Source organism: Lytechinus variegatus, chromosome 2 (genome assembly GCF_018143015.1).
Source record: "Lytechinus variegatus isolate NC3 chromosome 2, Lvar_3.0, whole genome shotgun sequence".
Classification (NCBI taxonomy): Eukaryota; Metazoa; Echinodermata; class Echinoidea; order Temnopleuroida; family Toxopneustidae; genus Lytechinus; species Lytechinus variegatus.
Window position 1 is genome coordinate 59,447,535 of NC_054741.1, and position 16,966 is coordinate 59,464,500.

General features: G+C 35.4%; 2 non-coding genes across 2 annotated transcripts; both read right to left on the reverse strand.

Annotated features, from left to right (window-relative positions):
• Positions 1-1,070: 1,070 nt before the first annotated feature.
• LOC121409788 lies at positions 1,071-1,232 on the reverse strand. The gene has a single exon (XR_005969222.1). It is a non-coding gene; the product is annotated as a U1 spliceosomal RNA (small nuclear RNA).
• Positions 1,233-2,360: 1,128 nt separating this feature from the next.
• Positions 2,361-2,522, reverse strand: LOC121409789. Its single transcript, XR_005969223.1, has one exon. It is a non-coding gene; the product is annotated as a U1 spliceosomal RNA (small nuclear RNA).
• Positions 2,523-16,966: the final 14,444 nt, after the last annotated feature.

A 16,966-nucleotide genomic window follows, 5' to 3' on the forward strand; every position in this document is an offset into this window, starting at 1 on the left:
TAAAATCTCTTGGCCGCTCTCTGGTATCCATGTAATTCTATAATTTAAACGTAATAACAAGTACAAAATTGCACGTAAGATGTGAAGAAGTAAGGATGTGAATATTCATGAACTTCACAATAACTTTACTGACGTTGCAGATTATAATGACAAAAGCGTCAGCTTACTCGCATCCTGTTATCGGGTCAACCTTTCTTTTATTGGTCGTCGTCTTACTTGGGCAAAATTATACTTTGCTCTCTTTAATATCTCGTTCCATGGGCTCTAGTTGGTAGTAGACCCGAAAGCTTTCGTCTCATTTTAGAATGAAATGTGAGGCTTAATATCTCTATAAAGTTAAAATGATTGTTTATTTTCATATCAAGCGAAAAAAAAGAAAATATGCCACAAAGTTGAAACTAGTTCAGACATTAAATGAGTAGTCATTAGCCTGGACGCCACCCATTGGAAATGACCATGCACCCTGATTATTTTTCCCCCTTTTTTAAAGATCGGTGACGAAAGTAGTGGTTGGTAAAAGCTGACGCTTTAAACGAGTCGTTTGTTGTTTTTTAGTTGAGAATCATAATGCAACTTTTGACAAGTAACCAATGGTCAGACGGAAAACTAAGCAACAGCGAACCAATATTTTTAGAAGTATGCCAAGTTGAAATATGCATCGTTTAGAAAGATTACCTTAAAAGTTATTTTTACAGATTATGTGTCATTAAGAAAACTGTTTTAAATCTGCTTTTATCGGAAACCTGCGACCAAGCAAAGTGAGCAAGCCACTAAGAAGTCGGATTTGTTTTTTCTAAATTAGCAAATATTATTTGGAAACACATTTCGCTTGTACAATTGGCCAAAATTTACAGGAATGTGACACTCATTTTAGTCTGAGTTTTTTACTAGAAAGGAATAAAAATCCTAACCCCCTAAAGACACAAGTTGGGTTGAAAATTCAACCATATGTCATAAAAAGCATGATAAGGTCCAATTGAGCAATAGTTTTTGAAGGGATTACTCCATACATTCCAGCATGAAATTAATTCGGGTGGCTTTTGTTTTCTTTCTTTGCATTAGTTGAATTGTAGGAGATAGCGCGAACGCAGATCTCCGCTACCATAAATTGTACGCCCGAGTTCCCCACGTTTGGGGGAATCGCAAGGTTCAGCAAGCCGGAGTGCAATGGCAAGCCTCGCCCTGGGGGTGCATCCTTCTTGATCAATGCGACCCCTGCGCCAGGTAAGTATGCTCCCCATCCATCGGTCGCCGTACTTGATCAAATCTTATCTGCGATATAAAGCAGTTAAACATCTCACACTACAAAGAGAACAGTCACATGATTTTATGAATTTGTACAATTTTGGCAATTTTTGAGAGAAAGAAACCTCAAATATCTGTGCCGCTCTCTGGAGCAACATTAATGACGTATCCATGTAATTCTATAATTTAAACGTAATAACAAGTACAAAATTGCACGTAAGATGTGAAGAAGTAAGGATGTGAATATTCATGAACTTCACAATAACTTTACTGACGTTGCAGATTATAATGACAAAAGCGTCAGCTTACTCGCATCCTGTTATCGGGTCAACCTTTCTTTTATTGGTCGTCGTCTTACTTGGGCAAAATTATACTTTGCTCTCTTTAATATCTCGTTCCATGGGCTCTAGTTGGTAGTAGACCCGAAAGCTTTCGTCTCATTTTAGAATGAAATGTGAGGCTTAATATCTCTATAAAGTTAAAATGATTGTTTATTTTCATATCAAGCGAAAAAAAAGAAAATATGCCACAAAGTTGAAACTAGTTCAGACATTAAATGAGTAGTCATTAGCCTGGACGCCACCCATTGGAAATGACCATGCACCCTGATTATTTTTCCCCCTTTTTTAAAGATCGGTGACGAAAGTAGTGGTTGGTAAAAGCTGACGCTTTAAACGAGTCGTTTGTTTAGTTGAGAATCATAATGCAACTTTTGACAAGTAACCAATGGTCAGACGGAAAACTAAGCAACAGCGAACCAATATTTTTAGAAGTATGCCAAGTTGAAATATGCATCGTTTAGAAAGATTACCTTAAAAGTTATTTTTACAGATTATGTGTCATTAAGAAAACTGTTTTAAAAATCTGCTTTTATCGGAAACATGCGACCAAGCAAAGTGAGCAAGCCACTAAGAAGTCGGATTTGTTTTTTACTAGAAAGGAATAAAAATCCTAACCCCCTAAAGACACAAGTTGGGTTGAAAATTCAACCATATGTCATAAAAAGCATGATAAGGTCCAATTGAGCAATAGTTTTTGAAGGGATTACTCCATACATTCCAGCATGAAATTATTTCGGGTGGCTTTTGTTTTCTTTCTTTGCATTAGTTGAATTGTAGGAGATAGCGCGAACGCAGATCTCCGCTACCATAAATTGTACGCCCGAGTTCCCCACGTTTGGGGGAATCGCAAGGTTCAGCAAGCCGGAGTGCAATGGCAAGCCTCGCCCTGGGGGTGCATCCTTCTTGATCAATGCGACCCCTGCGCCAGGTAAGTATGCTCCCCATCCATCGGTCGCCGTACTTGATCAAATCTTATCTGCGATCTTACACTACAAAGAGAATTGTACTGTCGAACTAAAGCCTCTACAACGGCTCTTATTCATGTAGTGGCTCTTGAATTTTTCTCTAATTTTCGATTGAAATGCGTGATGTTTAACAACTTTTAAGCATTACCAAGACCTCTCGTTATGAAATAAATCTCACATTGATAGATTTAACAGACAGTCAGCTTGAAATTTGATCTTATCAAATTCGTGAAATGCATTTTAAAACAACTAGGCCTATGCCACATAAAGCGACATGATTTTTTATGACAATGATTTAAATCTCACAACTTTTTCGAAATTTTAATGAATGGTCTCTCCATGTAGAAACCCTATCCAAGACGAAAAAAACCAAACTGTTTGAAAGTCCATGTATACACACATAAACAAAAGTTGTTGAAATGACAATATCCAGATAATAAATTATCCACATATTATTACAGCCCCCTAGTTGTGGGCGCGTCGTGTTCTAGTGGTACTAACTCGCGTTTTTTAATCAGTGGGTCGTGGGTTCGAATCCTAGCATTGGCGTGTTTCCCTTCAGCAAGAAATTTATCCAAACTGTGCAGGACTCGACCCAGGTGAGGTGAATCCGGTAGGAATCACTCCTTGCGTGCACTGATCGCCGGTGATGGTGTAGGTCGAGCTAAACCCGGGGTGATAATAGCAGCGCTTTTATCCTAAGGAAAAAAGCGCTTAATAAATCCAGCTGTAATTATTATTAATACTATCCTATTTTGTTTTTAATGAGTTTTCGCTTCCACGACACCCGGCAGATTCAAGAACATAGAAACTGTATTGTCAAATCCCTTCGTGACAAAGCACAACCAAGAAGTCTTTGTCGCAAATATTGATGAATCAATACAGCAGTTTCGTCCTGGACTCTGGACACACGTCACATTTGCATTTTTCCCATCAGCTCCGAAACTTACAACGAAATAGCGGTTCCGGTTCGCCATTTTACTACAAAGACTTTCCAATTTTCCATTGTCATGTGACGGACAATTTCAAAACTCGCTATTGTAGGAGATATACATGTATAACGCCAAGGCAGATCTTGTCTACATAATTAAGTTAACAAATATCAACGATCAGGTAATCTAAATTGATAACATCTTTGAATAAAATCATGATCAATTCAATTCATGATGTCCTACGGCTTTTAGAAAAAAATAGATGTTTATCATGACAGGGTCACGTTCTCAATTCATTTCTGTTGTCAACACTTTCCCTATGCCTTTTCCTTTAACATTCCTACAGAATTCACAACGAGGCAAATATTCCCTTTTGTCTATTTAAATGCGGTGAGACTGTTTCGATGTAATCAGTTTGATTGATCACAATTCTTTTCTTTCGATCAATCACATCCTATCTCCCCCATCGTCCTATGAAACAGAGAGTAAAACCATGCAGGGTAATCTTCTGAGGCTACATCGACACTTGGGCGCCACAATTTTTTTTTTTCAATTTGTTTCCCCTCCACAGGGATTTTATTATTATTCAAACATAACAAGATATCTTTTCAATGACAAATCAAATTAATAACAACAAAATACAGTACAACAGTAATTGCAACAAATATATAAATTGAACTGTCAGGTTCACATAATAGTAAACAATTTAAGAAACAAGCGAGGAGTAAATGAACAATAATATTCATATGTATAATTGTACATGGAAAGGGAACTGAACAGATCACCTCATGTAAACATGGCACGTAATTGAAACCATTTCTTTGTAAACTTTACCATTTTACAATTTGACTCTGCGATATATTTTTCATTCTTGAAATAGTTCTGAAGTGCAAATTTGATATTATCAAAAACAGGTAATTGATGTTTTACTCTGGAAGTGTAAATCATTTGCCGTATCACTATCAATAAACAATTTAATGCATGATTACTTGAACCTCTTAAGCCAAATAATTTTTCTTTATTAGAGAAAAATATTCTATTTCCAGTTTTAAGAAATATCCATTGTTCAAACTTGTCCCATATATGTTTAATACATGTACATTCACAAAGTAGATGAGTGACTGTTTCACGGTGTACATTACAAAAAGTACATTCTTTTTGTTGAGCTAAATTAATTTTAAACAATATTTCATTTGTATATAAAATGCGTTGCATTATTTTGAACTGAAACCAACGTAAATTCACATCGGTAGTACAACTGAATCCAATAGAGCAATACGACTGCCATTGATTATCATTCATATCGAATATACACTTCCACTTAAGAAAACTTTTACACTCCACTTTTCTTTTCTTTTTAAGAATCGTATAGATGTGTGAACAACCTTTATCATATTTCATAACAAGTGCTATTGTATCAGGGATAATAGGTTCTTGGAACTTGCTAAAGTGTGTGCCATTGCTAAAACCGTCTCTTATAGCATCACATAATCCACGGTAAAAAAGAAAATTTATTTGAACATTGTATTTTTCCTGAAGGTCATTCAAAGAGAGGAAATTGCCATGTACATCTAAAATATCATTAACAAAACGAACACCCCTATTATTTAGAGATCTACTGTGAATTGAGCTATTACCTATTTTGATAAAATCATTGTTCCATAAGGGTTGGCAAGGTATATCATTACAGTGCATAGATAACAGTGTGCTATACGCTAAGAACATTTCTTTCCAAAAAGTATTTTTAATTTCGTGTGCCAGTCTAAAAAAATAGCTATTTCCCATATAAAGATCCAAGTTTTTAGTTTTATGCAAAAAAGAGTGGAGAAGACAAATAATATTACCGTCAATGGAACCGTTTATCATTTTTTTCATCCAAGAAATTTTCAATGACTGGCAATGCAGATTTATGTCTATCATTTTTACTCCACCTTCAGAATAACTCTGAGACATTTGATTTCTACTTACTTTATCTGGTTTCTCTCCCCATATGAATCTATGAAATTGGGAATTTACATCTTTTAGAAATAACTCACTTGGATTCGGGAGAGAAAGAATTAAGTAGTTCAATTTAGACACAAACAATGACTTGACAACCGTAACTCTTCCAAGGACCGTCAGGTAACGTCTCAACCATGAAGTCATTTGACTTTTGATTTCTTTAAACTTTTCATTGTAATTATGCACTGTCATTTTCTGAAGATCTGTACAAAAATCTATACCTAAATATCTGAAGTATTCATCAAATACCCAATTCAAATTCCTGTTGGCAAGAATACAGTCTTTCTTGTTCTTGTATCCTCCAATCCATATTGCATGTGTCTTTGTTATATTAACAGTCAAACCTGAAATTGTTTTATATTTTTCCAAGATGTCAAAAGCACTACTCAATTCTCTTTCTGAACCGTTTAATGTCAGAAGAGTGTGTCATCTGCATACTGTAATATTTTATGACATTTACCAGAGGGCATCCTCAAACCATCTATTGACATTGATTGTCGAAACAAAACGCCAAGTATTTCAGCACATAATAGAAAAATATATGGAGACAATGGATCTCCTTGGCGACAGCCTCGCTCTATTGAAAATCTGGGAGACAGGTGTCCATTGATTAAAACACAAGATTGAGCATTTTCATAAAACACATCAAACCATTTAACAATGGTCGGACCGAATTTAAAGAAGTGTAGTACATTGCGAATAAAGTCATGAGAAATTGAATCGAATGCCTTCTCAAAATCTATAAGTAACAATAAACCGGGAATATCGTTTAATTCAGTATATAATAATATATCATATAACAAGCGGATGTTTTCTCCGATAAAGCGTCCGGACATAAACCCTTTCTGATTTTCATGAATAAGAAGAGGGAGTACATTCTTCAATCTATTAGCTATACAAGTAGATCCTATTTTGTATACGACATTTAATAATGATATGGGTCTCCAATTTTTTAAATAGTGTCTATCTTTATTTCCTTTGGGGATTAAAGTAATAACTCCCAATTTCTGTATGTAAGGCATACCAGATAAAAATGAGGGGGACCACAATGGTCCTCTGATATTAGGAGCAGGATGGGGCGAAAGTAGGTATGTAGAGGTGGTGTGGCTCAATGGATAAGTCTCCTGACTTAAACCACAAGGTCTGGGGTTCGAATCCCACCGCAGCACTCGCGTCCTATTGCAAGGCGTTTATCTACACTCTAAAAAAGTTTACCCAATAGTGGGTAAAATAGGAACATGCTTGTTGGTTAGGTATTAAGATATCAAATATTTTGTAAATTTTACGCAATGTTGCGTTGAAATTTACCCTTAAAACATGCATTTTGCCTAATATGGAGTAAAAAATTACCCAGCAAACATGCATGTTCCCTTTCTACCCAATATTGGGTAAAATTTTACTCAAGTGTTTTTAGAGTGTACATTTGCCACTCCCCACACAGGTGTAGTTAATGGGTATCCGGCAGGGAGAAATTCCTTGAGTGCTCGGGTCCATTCAGGGTAGCCGTGCTAAGGCCAGAGTAGTATGCAGCGATTAGAAACATTGTATTAAGCCCTATATAAATGTTGCATGTTATTATTATTGTTATCAGTTTCCTTTCATATTCAGAGGGAAAAGTACAGATATTGCCTAATTACACGACTCAACAATCTCTTATGAATATACCCCTCATTCGTCATGTTCGTGTGATTTTACGATCATTTCATTTTTCTCCTTGTAAATTTCTTTTTATCGCTGGAAGGTTCTATCGAACGGTTTTGGGATGGAGGTGCATTTACGTTTCTTGGTTACACTTTCCGTTTTCATATTTCTCAATTTATCTCCTTATTTCATTCAATGTCAATCTATTAGCCAATGATTCGTTATGATTATAGAAAGTTAGTCCATGTAGCCGTATATTTTATTTTCTGTGATGCGGAGGGGGTGCTCAAGAAACCAATTTTACTTTCCCCCATTATGTGTACATTAAATAAAAGCTTAACCAAAAAGTAAGTAACTATGGAGATTTCTTATTGTTTACTTTCTGATAATTACTCCATATTGATATTGAGTATGCACGGTCTGTTGGCTAATAGCTAAAAATTGGGCTTTTGAACAAAGTAGAAACAGATCAAAAACAAATTTCATCAGAGGTACCACACTAATTCCGTACGATTGTGCGCGGACATTTATTTTGAATATAAGGGGAAAACAATGAATGAATTAGAGAGGGGTGGCAACATAGGGGGGCTGGGGTAATGCAAAGAAGGAAAAATAGAGAAAATAAAAATGAAAGTTCTATATCGTACATTATACATATTATTCAACGGAGACAACACATGACTTAACGCTTGAGTTGTCTTGCCTCCCCCTAAGCTATCACTGGCGCCGCCCTGGAATAATATAATCAATGCCAATGGAAATAAGAGGGCATCCAGTTTTTTTTCCTGCACTCGACCCAGGTGAGGTGAATGGGTACCCGGTATAGGAAGAAATTCCTCATGTGCTCGAGCGTCCGATCAAGGTCCATGTAGCCTTGCTAAAGCCGGGGTGATAATAACGTTATCATGCTAAGCAGCCAGTTATTATAATTATTTTTTTCTGTTCGGGAAGGAGGGGGGGGGGGGGGCGATGGAGTTAACATGCGAGAGAACGGGTATCTGAACACCATTAATATTTGCCTCTCGTGTGAAAATTTCAGTCCGTATACATATACATCATGGAATAACTATATTTTCCTCATAGTTTCATTTGAGTTTACTGGGATAAACAACTTACCAGAACATTTACCGATGAATAATGCATTAGGCGTCTCGTAAGAAACATGGAAAAATCATATTGAAAATATATCCAAAATAATTTCACGAAATATTGGTATTATTAATAGGCTAAAATTTTGCATTCCCTCCACATCATTAATCATGCTCTACTCATCCTTAATCTTGCCTTATTTGAACTATGGGATTCTTATTTGGGGTGATACCCATCAATATTTATTAGATAAATTGTTGCTTTTGCAAAAGAAAGCACTTCGTATTATTCATAGTACATGTTTCCGTTCTCATACGGACCCACTTTTTCTAGAAAGTAAACTGTTGAAAGTCAAAGACCTGTATTTACTACAGTTAGGGCACTTCATGTATAGTTATAATAATAATGCACTTCCCCATATTTTTGATGCCATGTTCCCTAAAAATCAATTTTATCATAACTACCCCACGAGACACTCTGACGAACTTCACATCCCACTTTACAGAACTTTACTGGCCAAAAATACATTCCTATTCAACGGTCCTAAATTCTGGAACTCACTCGCTAATAATGTTAAAGACAGTGTCTCCTTGAATTCATTCAAACGTAAACTCAAACGTATCCTGCTTAATTCCTATAATTCTTCTCAACGGAACTAACACTTCATTATCTTGATTATAATCCTTACATTTTTCACTTTTATTTTATCTTTTTTCATCTATATTGTCCAGTCATATCCTTTGTTATTTCACCAGATCAAGCTGGTTCATGGTCAGCCCTTTCCCATTCTTAGTTTTACTCCTTTTTAAAAACTAGTTGTCTTGTACTGTCCTGTCTCTTGTTTTGTCTTGTCTTCTACGTCTTGTCATCCCCTCTCTCTGTTTTTTCCTGTCTTGCGCAACATATCCTTTACAACGAAGACCTCTTTGTGTGAAAAGCTTTGCATTTGTTCAGTTTTTATGTTTCCGTCAATATGATTTCTTTTTCTCTTTTTCTTTCCTGTAATACATGCATGTACGCATATAGTAAGTCGACTATAATTTCTTCTTTTCCAAGGGGGATCCACAATTTTACAAGCTTTGCTTTTTAGTGGATCCCCCTCATTTCCATATCCATTTATGCTCTATATTATACTGTGTTTTTTTTACGAAGTAAGAATGCCTTTCTGTAAAATTGTATTTGATTTATATTGTTTTATATTACTTTGTATTATGTTTTGAATGGAAATGAAATAAAAGAATTGAATTGAATTGAATTGAATAAAAGCTGAATGTTATACAACGAGACATCTGATAAATGTCCATGTTCCTGGGGATCTGAAAGTCATGTGTCATCGTTTCATTTTTCAGCTCGTATTTCATTAAATGTTTAATGTCGTTTCCTTTAATTGCTGTCTGCTTCATTGCGGAGTCGTTTATGAGCAAATGCCAATGAACCTTTATGGAAAACACAAACCTTTGAAAAACCCTATTTTCCTTCGAGGCGAATTTGTAAATGAAGCAAATAATACAATTTGAATACTCACGACTATCATGTCTACCCTCTTTCCCTCATAAAACAGCTGTCTCCCAGACTCTCTCTTCCGTTCTTCCACTTTTTGCTCTCTTCTCCGAGTGTTAATTCACTTTCTTTCACTCCATGGCGCATGTGTGGAAATCCCAGGGGGGACGCGTCCCCCTACCCAAAATAGTAGGGGGACACAATATCAAATGTTTCCCGACTATTTTTGTTCTTTTGTGATGGAAATAAATGCATTATTAAAACTCGAAATAAAACATGTATTTTGAAGGAGATGACCTTACGTTTTATAATCTTTTATTATTTTTGGCTTGAGTCCCCCTTACCTTTGGGTTGAGATTTCCGCCCTTGCCATGGCACCCTTTACCTCTCAACCTTTCCATATTTTTTCCGTCCTATGCTATTCCCCTCTTCTCTCTTTTCATCCCTGTGTCATTCGACTTTGATCTTGCTTACTATTATGTCTATCTCGCCCATACCACTCCAGTGCACTCCCTCCTTGAAGGGATGGTCCATGCTGAAAATATTTATATTTGAATAAATAGAGTAAAATTCACAGAGCAAAATGCTGAAAATTTCATCAAAATCGAATAACAAATAACATAGTTGTTGAATGTTCAAGTTTATAAATATTTTGTAAAAACAGTTATATTCACATCGTCATGAACATTAATTAAGTGGGCTGATGATGTCGCATCCCCATTTTCCTTTTTCTTATTTTATTGCATGAAATTATACATGTTTCATTTTTTCATACATGTGTAAATAATGTGTCTCTATTATGATGAAATAAGTTGTGACAATAAATAACTAATGCGTTTAATCAGTTGTCAATCCAATTGTTTTAGTTCTTGGTAGACAAAATTTGAAACAAAACAACTAATTTTATGTAATAGAATACAAAAGAACAAGTGGGGATATGACATCACCATAATATTCATAAAGACATGCCTAGAACTGTTTCACTGGAATAATGCAAATCTTTAAACTTCAATAACTTCGTAATTTGTTATCCGATTTTGATCAATTTTTTTAGCATTTTGGCTTTGTGAATTTTACTATATTTATTGAGATAAAAATACCCCCAGCCTGGACCATCCCTTTAAGATCATTCAAATTCAGTCATGCACTCTAAAAAAAAAACTACCCAATATTTGGTAGAAAGGGAACATGCATGATTGCTGGGTTAAACCCAATATTGCGCTATTTCAACGCAACTTTGCGTAAAATTTACACAATATTTACCCATCCAACATGCATTTCACATTTTACCCAATATTGGGTAAACCTTTTTTTAGAGTGTGTAACACTTATAACAGTGAAACCGATCCCAACTTGATCAATGGTATGCTATTTAAATCCATTGGAAACAGCGTAATAAATTTGGCTGGTCTTGAATCGCTTTCCACGGTATGGCTGATGTGGCATATAAATTTAAAGAGAGGAGCAAAAAAAATGGAGCAAACAAAATTTTTTTTGTATGAAAAACAATCAACAATAAGAGGGTTTTTTTTGTAAATATATTTTGGAAGTTTTATTTTGACGTTCAATGCAGCAGCTTCTCCACATTTCAAGTAATATATATTCTGAATTTCCACACAAAGAAACATTTCTCAGAAAATTGGACTTCATTCTACCTGTGCAATCAAAATAATCATCACACATTATTTCATTTATGCTTATGTGATTATCAAACATTGAACAATGAAAATTTAACTAAACGATGCATTCTTCTATTCTTTGTCGGATGCTTGTCAAAATTTCATAAATGATTCTCTCTAAATTTTAATAATAAAGACATAGTTGGATGTCAGGGTGGACTTTCATTTTAACTTATCCTCGCCTAACTCCCTCTCTGTCTCTTCCATCGTCTATTTCTATCCTTATTCACTATAAACAGTATAGTCCATCAACGTTCATCTACTCATTGCATGCGATCATATTTGTGACCACTTCTGATTATTTCTTTTATTTTATACATCTTTCTAGATTCGTATGGTCGGACCCCAAATAATCGAGCGCATACCAAAAAACAACTCGACCGGGGTATCATTCAGCGGACCTAAATTACCCGAGTGATTCTCGCTCGCTTATGACAGGGAAGATCGAGATAGCGTCGGAAAGAGAAAGAGGGTTGCCACAAGAGAGTCAATAATTAAAGTTTTAGACGGAGGAAGGCACAGTGTTATACAGCCTCTCCTCAACAGACAGCCATAATTTGATACAATGCAAAAATAATTACGGAAATCCACGGGCTTTGGTTGGGACGCGCTGGAAACGAAATGGAAATAAATACCCGGTGTGCGCATCGGGGAATTAGTTATAATTGTAGACGAGGATTTGGTAAGGCAGGTAGGGCTGACGATAAGTGGGGCCGGCGACCGAGTTCTTCACATGCTTGGAATGGGGATGTCAAGTGGAGGAATGCTGAGGTGCATTAAGCCATCCGATGCCGAAGAATCGTCATGGAATCCAGCATGGCGATATTTTTCATGACTAAAAACGATAACTTATGAACCAAGAACCGGCAGCTTATTGGAAGACAATCGGAGGGACGTTTGGAAATTTAAAGGGAGTTAACGATTAGTTATATTCGTCTTGATATAATATTTGAAAGATGTTTTGAATTTAAGAATATAGTGTTTTCATGTTTTATGTATATCTACAATTACCCTACTATGGTGCTAATATTAATTACTATCATGTTGATCTATTATGATATTTGTTTATAAAATCAAAATTACTTAAAAGAGGAATTCCGTGATCCCTGGTTCTGATGAAATAAAAAATAAAAAAAAAACACATAAAATATAAACAATGTGTTGATTGCTATCATAAATGTTTGGCAATGTTTCGAGGCAATAGAATAACTGTGCGAAATCTGTTTATGATCGGATGAATAATCATTCTGAAGCAGTTAATTACAATAAAAAAACGACCTATTTCGTTCATCACTCGTGTCGCTTTCTCAATTCTGCTGCGCCGAGGAATCGACAATATTACCAGCACCCCCTCGTGTTAAAAAGGCGAAATTTGTAACTTATCTTTTTGCGATGGTATAGGGGGGGGGGTCGGCTTATTCCTGAGAATGTAGATTATCTACACCTACATGCTGTACTTCATCATTGATGGGAAGAGATTTTGAGATGGTAAAGTAACCAGAAGAAAAGAAAAGTAAAAGAAAAAGAAAGAAAGAGAGAGGGGGGGGGAGGTCGGCAGTTTGGGGAGTGGATTGGGAAAAACGAGACATTTTTATCATACAACCGAAGCGTTGCCTCCGATTTGTTTGAAGACACTGCCCATGTAATATTACAAATTAACTTTTGTTCTGGAATGGCGACCAATTATTTATTTCATTGAAAGTAATGAATATACGATCAACTGCAATGGTCCCCCAGTTATCAGTAGCAAGTGGTTCAATACGAGAAGTCCGTTTTCCAACGTGCAAAACTAAGGTCTCTGGAAATTCCAGTACATTAAGTGTGTGTTTGTGCGACAGGGTGTGTGAGTTTGTAATGACCTACTTCTGGGGACACTTTTATTTTTATATTTCACCTATCAATCCCCGGTTCACAAAAAAGCGCCAATCAACTCTTCTCTCATTTAAGCCGTAGTAAACTCATAATGTGTTAAAAGTTCCCTTTCGGTTAATCATTAAGCTATAGCTCTATGGGTTAATTAAGCTAAATTTGTGTGTGTATAGGGCGGTAAGAAGCATCCCCTATGGTCCATGAGGCCGGTTAGTGGATCAAATTCAATTTTCTGAGACCCCACTTTAGACAAACGCGGACATGATTGTGTTAGTGAAATTCCACTTGGTAAATGTAGTCACATCATCCGGTTTGTAAAATGTCACTCGCTAACCGTGGACATATGCCTGAAACGTTATATTTTTCGGTTTTGCCACTTCTATTTGCATCAGTTTGCACTAATCATCTTACCATGGGCAGTCCACGGAGGGTGTTCTCGATTCTAACGTGGTGTTTCAGATTTCCCCACATTTGAGGGTAAATACACAAACACACGTACCCGTGGTGAAAAACGAGGATACACACGACCCTACAGTTGGATTGAGGACACACAGCACACTGAGGAAGTCCTTGTACACGGACCCACTTTAAGTGGCCCGAATTGTATTCTCTTGCACATAGGGATAAATTTAACTAAAAGTCATTGATTCGCTATATGGTAGATGTGAGATGTGTTCGGTTGCATAGTAAAGCTATACAATGATCCTTACACTCTAAAATTTATTGGGTAAAAATGCTCCATGAGGGTAATTATGTGTCAAAGCAACAATGGGCATTTTTTTAGGGCAATTTATTTATCCAGTGTGATGAAAATTTTGCCCATTCTAAAGTAAATGCTGGTTATTATTTTTTTTACCTTACTGGACAATATGCTTCCCGCATTGGATAAAACACTGCCCAAAATTGGTTTGACACATAATTTTCACTCGTGCTGGTAAAAATTTTATCCAGCATTTTTTATAGCGTAGATGAACTAGACTCTAATGGCGGTGGGGTGATGATAAAGACCAAGAGAGAGAAAGTAGGTTTTGAATCTTAAACCAATGTGGATGTTGTAATTTGAAGGGTAAAGACTCAGTCAGGTAAGAAAGTTACTCAAGTTTCATGCTCTACAATGCATTATCAAGAAATATGTAAATAATAAAAAATGAGATCGGATCGCAATCTTTTTTATGAATCTTGTCGTATTTCCCTTTTCATTCAATTTGCTTAATTCTTCAAAAAGATCGAAATAATTACAAGGCACGATTTTAGCAATTAAAATATATTAATATCGAAACATTTGCAGAAAACATTAAGCAAAATTTTTATTATGATGATGATCACACTGATACTAATATTGATAATGAGGTTGTTATTTTTATTACCATTACTATTATCAATATAATCATCACCATTGCTATCTTTATCATTGCCTTTAAAGTTTCTTGTGTTACACACAAACAAACAGAGACACAATTGAAAAACAAAGACAGCCGTTCTCTGGTTTTTACATTAATTTATTTGATTCAAAATCAAGAAATGATCAGAAGCGGAAAATACTAATTTTTCTCCATCAATCCTCGTCAATAACTTCGTTGAAATGGACGTTTGTTTTCAAGTATGTACCTTTACATCTCAATACTAAAAAGCTATCTACACTGTATAATCTTGACAAAATATTTGAATATGCTCTATAGCATGTAAACAATGCTGTATTCATATTTTGTTAAAACAACTTACACTAAAAGTCGACAAATACAGACAGATGCATCGACAAAAGAAGAGCAGTGACACACTGTTGCATAATTTGACAAAAATGTTTGAACTATGAAAATATGAAGTATTACATCATGTAAAACATAACAAATTTATCTCGTGTTCTAAAATATAGATTCAACTTCCGAGCTCCACTTCATTGCTGTATATAGACGCACAAAACAATTACGAAAAAATACATTCAATAACACGGTCACATTTTCAAACAGAAATGGAAGAATCAGCGTCATAATAATTATGCTGAGGATATTTGATTAACACCAATCTATTAAGCATTAATGAAAAAAAATTAAACACTAATAATTGCTCTCCTAGACTTTTACAACTTACTTCCATAACCCGTTATCGTATTGTCGCGTTATAGTAATTTTCAAGTAACACATCCTTTTCTTTTAAATGATGAATCCTTTAATGTTAGCACTTAAAACGTAACATTTTCAGCTTACAAGACACAAATTACTCTTTTGGGAACATCAGTTATGAAAATGAATCAAGTTCAAATACTACTTTTTTCGGAAAAGTGTATTGATTCATAGCTACTACTATATTTGGTTCGGTAATACGCCGTGACAAGGGCGAATGGATATCCACGGCTTGGAGTGGGGTTTAGAATACATTGACCCAGAACGAAATGAATGAAGAAACCGTCCTAAGTATGGCCTGCCTTGCATACTCACAGATTTTTAAAAGCATGATAGATGAACCAAGAACCGACTTTTACAGGTAATTACAGTGTTAGCCAATTTGCAGACCAATATCTTAAAAGAAGATTTTCCTCTTAACGGTCGTGGTTTGAATTGAAATGCATTAGTTTTATCCGGTATTTTCAATTTCATATATTGCCAAAGAATTATCATCACCCTAACACCGAGTCAATAAAAATTGTCCATAATGACAGCAAGGTGAAAAGCAAGAGGAATTGGAATGAAATTTTTGAAAATGGACAACAGTCTCAGCTTCTGATATTCAATTCTTTTGTAAAATAATGATGCAGTAGTTAATAAGTTTGATAAAAATGAGTAAGGAAAAAGGGACACGGATTTTAATCAAACATGACTGATTTAAAAAAATGACAATTCATTTCTGAGGTGAAATCGCATTTTTGTTTTCTGAACATTGTGAACGTGATGATTACTTATGCATTATAAATCAATGTATTTTTTTACCTTGACGATAATAACCTTGCCTGTTAAAACGGTGAGTAATAACAGAATATAGAATAAAATGCAATATGCATTTTTTTGGTAGAATTGATCCAATATGATGAAAAAAATACATGGGTGATATGTTTAATATCACCGAATACACGGTATCACTTACCCAGTAAACACATATGCCCCCTTAACCTGTTTAAGAAGAGTAAGAAACGAAACATTTTTAATTCAGAAGCATTTTACGGGTGAAACACATTTCTTAAGGTTATTCTCAACTAAAAATGTATTTTTATTCGATGACACTTCATGATTTCTAGTGTTCTTAGATGTTAGGGAAGCAATAATATCGCTTGCATTGCCTATGTAATTTCTTGTCAGTGATTGATGAAATCTAGTTACATTAACGGACACATGTCACTGAAGACCAGACTGTAAATCAGTAGCACGTTATAGTTCTTCTCTACTCAAAATCAAGGATCAAGTGATTTGGTTAAATAAGTTTCCTATGAACAAAACATGGTCACTTGGACTTTGAATTGTGGTCTAAAAAAATGCGCGCGTCGCAGTTATTCATCTGCCACAATGAGAAAATGGAGTTGGTGCATGAATTTTTTTTTGGTTAGAAAAAAAAAATCGCGTTACCTGCATGTATTGTTCGAAAATTGATAACCACTATCATTGTCCTTTTCCGTGATTTGGGAAAACGGCTCGCTCCATGGTCGATTGGATCGCGTGCTTGGCGTATCATAGTAAAAATTTAAATAAAAACAGTCCTTTGACTATCCTACATCA